Raw genomic sequence first — 7,151 nt, 5'->3', positions numbered from 1 at the left:
AGGCCATGTAGGAGTACATGGTGGGTTGTTTCATTGAAGCCGACCTTAAGCACTGAGATCTGTATGCGTGATTTAAGATACAACTACTACCATGCATTGGGCCCTGAAATATGACCCCGCTCGACTTCTTATTCACCCTAGCTCTCTGTCCAGGAGTTGCAAGTAGTTTCTGGTGTTTGTAGCCTACTGGAGGCCGTGGACAGCGCTGACCGTAGGGGTGGGCTGTGATGCGGTAGGTACGTGGCACGGTGTACCGAATACCCGTTAGGTATCTCGGGAACCCTGTTCACATCGTTCGGGGCCGTATGGGAAACCTCGGCCGGACTCCCTGCGGATGGAACCTGAATAGGCGATAAACCTGGACTAGAGGCTTAAGTGTTTAGGTAGGTCGTGGTCTACACCCACGTCGGCTTTCGCTTGAAGTCTGCCGAGCACATGTCGTGTGCAGACGCTGAGTGGTGGAAACATGTATGAAGAAGTACACCCCTGCAGGGTTATCATAATCTATTCGAATAGCCGCGTCCGCGGTAAAGGACTACTTGGTTGCCTATACAGTTCATAGACAAGTAAATGGAAACTGTTAAAAGCCTCAAGATAAGCGTGAGTGCCGAGGATGGCTCTTCCGTAGGAAGACGGAGGCGAATCCTCGGTAGTGTATTGAAGTGGTGAGTAGTGGACTCGTGTGCGCAAAACCATTTCAAGTTGGAGTATCGTAGGATAGTCTAGCCAAGAGTCAAAGTTGGCTTGCTGCAATAACTCCACCAACCCTTCTTGATAACATGCATGTATGTAGGATCTGATGTAAGTCTTGCTGAGTACCTTTGTACTCATGTTGCTATAATCTACATTTTACAGAAGACGCTGCAACCCCTTCTGATGGGTTCTATGTAGACGTTGACATCAACGAGTAGGCTAAAGACCCAGGTGGTGACCCTGAGCTTGTGAAGGACCTTGTAGTATAGCTAGGCTTCCCAAGCCTCTTTTATTTTACTAGTTGTCTGTACTCAGACAAGTTACTTCCGCTGCTGGTTTGTATGACTGTATGACTTGTATGTTGGGTCGTGAGACCTGTACCTTTGTGTATGTCGTGTATGGCTCTCTGAGCCTTAAATAAAGTACTTGTGTCATAGAGTCATGTTGTGATGCTTCGTTGTATTTGCACATATCGAGCATATTGTGTGTATGATTGAAATGCTTGGTATGTGTGGGATCTGACTATCTAGTTGTTTATCTTTAGTAGCCTCTCTTACCGGGAAATGTCTCCTAGTGTTACCGCTGAGCCATGGTAGCTTGCTACTGCTCTGGAACACTTAGGCTGGCCGGCATGTGTCCTTCTTCGTTCCTGTGTCTGTCCCTTCGGGGAAATGTCACGCTTTGAGTACCGGAGTCCTGTTAGCCCGCTACAGCCCGGTTTACCGGAGTCCTGCTAGCCCAGTGCTACAGCCCGGACTCACTTGCTGATGACCGACACGTTCGAAGCTGGGTCATGGATGCCTGTCCCTGTAAGTCTGTGCCACTTTGGGTTTACGACTAGTCATGTCAGCCCGGGCTCCTTATCATATGGATGCTAGCGACACTATCATATACGTGAGCCAAAAGGCGCAAACGGTTCCGGGCAAAGGTAAGGCGACACCCGTGGGAATACCGTGCGTGAGGCCGCAAAGTGATATGAGGTGTTACCGGCTAGATCGATGTGACATTGAGTCGGGGTCCTGACAGCGTTGGCATCAGAGCCGGACTGCCTGTAGGTTCTCCAAGCCAAACTGGTCGATGTTGAGTCTAGAAATTCTTTAGTTATATGTAGGGGAATTGTTTGTGGGTTGGAACGTAAGGCTCCTTTTACTTCTTTATCTTATAACATTCTGATCTGAGTCAGTCCATTCTTCTACCGGGGGTTAAGGAATTAGGATCTATTCTCTCTATCAGGATCACGTGTTACTAATCAGTAGTACCTTATAAGTTTGATGGATACAAGCCTAGTTCAGCTCTACCACCACATTATGTTGTTAGAATGGATTCAGAACTTTGATATGATGATGTTGAGTGTGTATGAAATCCTTTGTCAAATGTCTCAAAATCCTTCTTGAGCATTTACAGCTGTTATGCTGCCAAAATTTCGCTAGAAATTCTAATGCCTTTGCATTACGATTGTGCTTTCAGATGGCCACTCGCGACCTCAATCAAGTGGTTCGCCTGACTCGATGCCTAGATGTACCCAGCCATACTGCCAAGTTGGTCAGGGTAATGACTGAGGCTGGATACCGCTGGTATCCTGAGTACACGGTCGAAGAGCAATTCCGAGACTTTAATCAAAGCCAGTATCTCTGCACTGTCAGGATATTTCCATCTTATCCTGGATCCACCGAGCCTCTTCACTGCTCCTATGGTCTCGGGGTTACTATTGAGATGGCTGTGCAGGACGCCGCCTACTCTATGATGACCATTATGCGAGTCAGATCTGGTCTATTTCGGGACTCTGATTTCCGGTATATGCCAGGATCACTTCCGGGAGCACAAGGGTATCTCCAGGCTATTTATGCTGACCCCACTCAGGAGGATTCACGGACTCGCACCACTGCTGAGATGCTCGAGGATAAGGACCGTGAAAATCGGGCCTTAAGGTTAGAGCTCTTCAATACCCGTGCTGACCACTGGGCCACTTTGACTCGGTTCGCACCGGCGGTGCAAGCTGGATTCTCAGATATGCGCGATCTCTATCCTGTGAGATCTGCTCTGCCAGACGTGATGGTTTGGCGTGATGTAGGAGGCATCACCCCACCTCGCGGGCCCCGCAGGCCACCGTTTGTTGGTCCAAGGCCTCATCCTAGCCCCTATGGTCCACAAGCTCCGCGAGATCGCCTGTTTCCGGATGATCATGTTGAGCTCCCAGGCTATGGAGGTGACTTTTACGAGGACTACTACGGATCGGTCTGAGTTAGTGGTAGTATCACTAGTTCGCACTAGCTGTGTCGTCTATCGTCCCGCGTGACTCGTGGGATATGACCTAGTTTGTACTCCTTCCGGAGGTGTAGAAAAATAATGTATAGGAGCTTGGAATGCCTCCGATGAGATGTAATCCTCTTTTCACCGTAATAGTACTTTGTTTGGTCTTGTACTAAACCCTGTATGGTGTGTATGACGATGGAATAAAGAAGCAGTTTCTGTATCTACCATGTCATACGGATGATCATCTTGCATTTCGAGTTACTCCTTACATTTTTACCCTATGTCGGAATTTTATCATCCTGACTAAATCATTGTCTTGTTTCCCTAGGATGGTCAACACGCGCGCTAACCCTGCTTCTCAAGAGCAGGCCGAAGGCAGTGAAGCCAGGGATGTAAATCTGCCTCATCCTCCTTCACTAGCCGAGGTTATGATGGAAGCTGAGAGAAACAAGCGGGAGACCAACCGTTTGTTGGAGCGTATTGAACAGAACACAGCACACTATCAGAGGACTAACGTGGTGTCACTTAGTGATTTTATCAAATTGCATCCACCCACGTTCCACCACTCCGTCGAGCCTCTCGACGCTGATGACTGGCTTCGCAGTATCTCTCACAAACTGCGTTCCGCGCTGGTAGCGGAGGCTGACAAGGTCACCTTTGCTGCATATCATCTTGAAGGCCCCGCCAGTCTATGGTGGGAGAATTATGGAGCTATGCGCCCAGCAGGCCATGTCACTACTTGGGCTGAGTTCAGTGAGGCTTTCCGTGAACATCACATTCCGGAGGGTCTCATGGACCGTAAACGTGAAGAATTTTGCAGTTTCACCCAAGGCCGACTCTCTGTGGATGCTTACAGCAGGGAGTTTGGTAATCTCGCACGATATGCAACTGAGGAAGTGTCTACCGATGCTAAGAAGCAAGCAAGGTTCCGTAAGGGCCTTAGTCCTGAGCTTCGCCGCGACCTCCGTCTGCATGAGTGCACATCTTTTCAGAAACTTGTCAACAAAGCCATCAGTGCTGAAACTGGTCAGACTGACTATGACGCAACACGCAAGCATGGCCGTGACATGGGTTCCTCATCTGGTGCTGGTCCTCAGAAGCGCCGCGTGTGGGTACCCAACACCGCCCTGCCACCCAGGTTCACACCGAGGCCATCCTTCCAGGCGCCTCGCCCCGTTCAACAGTCTGCACCGGCCAAGCCCTATGGGGGTCCAACTAACAATGCTCCTCCACGTACCAGTTTCGTGACTTGTTTCAAGTGTGGGGAATCTGGCCACTATATGCGTGAGTGTCCCCAGACCAACCCCAATCAATCTGCTAAAGCTGTTGGCCGTGGCAAGCCGACAGGAAAAATATTCCACGCCAAGCCGGTCACCGCTTCACGTGGCCATGTCAATTGTATTTCTGCCGAAGAAGCTCAAGAGGATCCCAACGTCGTTCTCGGTACGCTTCTTGTTAATTGCCACCCAGCATCTGTTCTTTTCGATACAGGAGCCTCTCATTCTTTTATATCTGAAAATTATGCTCGTTTGCATAACGTCGCATTCGGTGATATGCCAACCTCTATGGTAATTCAAACTCCGGGATCCAAATGGCAAACTTCTCGAGTAAGCCATGGAAATGAAATCCAAGTCGACAGACTTGTTTTCCTCGCGTCTTTGATAGCCCTTAAATCTTCAGATATTAATATCATTTTGGGTATGGACTGGATGTCGGCTCATCATGCCCAAATCGATTGCTTCTCTAGGACTGTTCAACTCACCCACCCTTCGGGAAAGATAGTCAATGTCTTGACCCGAATAGCTAAGCTACAATTATATTCTCTTAACGCCAGCCCTTTGCCAGACCTTGAGGACGTTCCGATAGTCCGTGACTTCCCGGATGTCTTCCCAGAAGAATTGCCAGGTGTTCCACCTGACAGGGATGTTGAGTTCGTAATAGACCTCATTCCAGGAACCGTTCCGATTGCTAGAAGACCTTATAAGATGGCACCCCTAGAACTAGCCGAGCTTAAGAAACAACTCGATGAGTCCTTGAAAAAGGGTTTCATCCGACCTAGCTCTTCTCCGTGGGCTTGCCCCGTCCTATTCGTCAAGAAGAAGGATGGTACGGACCGGATGGTTGTAGATTACCGACCTGTCAATTTGGTCACAATCAAGAACAAATATCCACTTCCCAGGATCAACGACCTGTACGATCAGCTCGCTGGATCCTCAGTCTTCTCCAAAATGGATTTGAGGTTGGGCTACCATCAAATCAAAATCAGAAACGGGGACATTCCTAAAACGGCCTTTGTTACTCGTTATGGCCAATACGAGTACACCGTCATGTCCTTCGGTTTAACCAACGCTCCAGCCACCTTTTCTCGGCTAATGAACTCAATCTTCATGGAGTATTTGGATAAATTCGTCGTGGTTTACCTCGATGATATACTCATCTACTCCAAGAACGAGGAAGAACATGCCGAACATCTAAGGCTAGTGTTGCAGAAACTTCGAGAGCATCGCCTTTATGCCAAATTTTCTAAATGTGAATTCTGGTTGTCAGAAGTGACCTATCTGGGTCATGTAATATCTGGTAAAGGTATTGCTGTTAACCCTGAGCGAGTTCAAGCCGTCCTTAACTGGACTCCACCTGAATCGGTCAAGCAAGTTCGGAGTTTTCTAGGCTTAGCGAGCTATTGTCGTTGCTTTGTCGAGAACTTCTCCAAGGTTGCCAAACCTCTAACCGAACTCCTCAAGAAAGATAAGAAGTTCGAGTGGACTCCACAATGTGAGCACAGCTTTCAGGAACTGAAAAGACGCCTGACTTCTGCTCCCGTACTGGTACCGCCAGACTTCTCCAAGGACTTTGTTATCTACTGCGACGCCTCGCGACAAGGACTAGGTTGCATTCTCATGCAAGATCGACACGTAATTGCCTATGCTTCACGGCAATTGCACCCACACGAGGAGAATTATCCTACTCATGATCTAGAGCTTGCAGCTGTAGTCTATGCACTTAAGACCTGGCGACATTACCTCCTCGGTAATCGTTGCGAAATATTCACTGATCACCAAAGTCTGAAGTACATTTTCACCCAACCGGATCTGAATCTCAGGCAAAGACGTTGGGTTGAATTGATCACAGACTTTGACTTAGGAATAACCTACACCCCAGGGAAAGCCAACGTCATGGCTGATGCGCTAAGTCGTAAATCTTATTGTAACAATCTGGTGTTACAACAAAGTCAACCGCTTCTCCATGAGGAATTTCGGAAGTTTAACCTTCACATTGTTCCTCAAGGATTTCTTTCCACCTTGGTGGCGAAACCTACTCTTACGGATCAAATCATTGCTGCCCAGAAGCGAGATAAAGGAATATCTAAAATCAAAGAGAACATTGCTAGCGGAGGTGCTAGTTGTTTCTCCACAAATGATCATGGTGTTGTGTACTTTGAGAACCGTCTAGTGGTTCCCAAGAACCAGCATCTACGGCAGTTGATCCTTAAGGAGGCTCATGAATCTCCTCTCACTATTCATCCCGGTAGTACTAAGATGTATCAGGACCTACGCCAGAGGTTCTGGTGGACTAGGATGAAGAGAGAAATTGCTCAGTATATTGCTAATTGCGACGTCTGTCGTCGTGTAAAAGCAGAGCATCAACGGCCTGCTGGCACCCTTCAACCCCTAGCTATTCCTGAATGGAAATGGGATAAAATTGGTATGGATTTCATTACCGGTTTTCCCAGGACTAAGAGAGGGAATAATGCTATCTTCGTCGTGGTCGATCGTCTTTCCAAGGTAGCCCATTTCTTACCTGTTCGTGAGAGTATAACCGCTAGTCAATTGGCAGACTTATACATCTCCCGAATAGTGTCCCTCCATGGTGTTCCTTTGGAAATTAACTCGGATCGAGGAAGTCTCTTCACCTCTCGATTTTGGGAAAGTTTCCAAAATGCTATGGGAACCCGTCTTTCCTTTAGCACCGCCTTCCACCCTCAGTCGAGCGGTCAAGTGTAACGCGTCAACTAGATTCTAGAAGACATGCTTCGAGCCTCTGTTATCTCATTCGGAATGGACTGGGAAAAGTGCCTTCCATTTGCCGAATTCGCTTACAACAACAGCTATCAATCTAGCCTGGGTAAAGCCCCTTTTGAAGTTCTCTATGGACGACGGTGTCGAACACCCCTTAACTGGTCAGAGACCGGGGATAGACAATTCTTT

This window comes from Triticum dicoccoides, chromosome 3A (assembly GCF_002162155.2).
Source record: "Triticum dicoccoides isolate Atlit2015 ecotype Zavitan chromosome 3A, WEW_v2.0, whole genome shotgun sequence".
NCBI lineage: Eukaryota > Viridiplantae > Streptophyta > Magnoliopsida > Poales > Poaceae > Triticum > Triticum dicoccoides.
The sequence above is the reverse complement of the archived record's forward strand: the minus strand, read 5'-3'. Positions refer to the sequence as shown.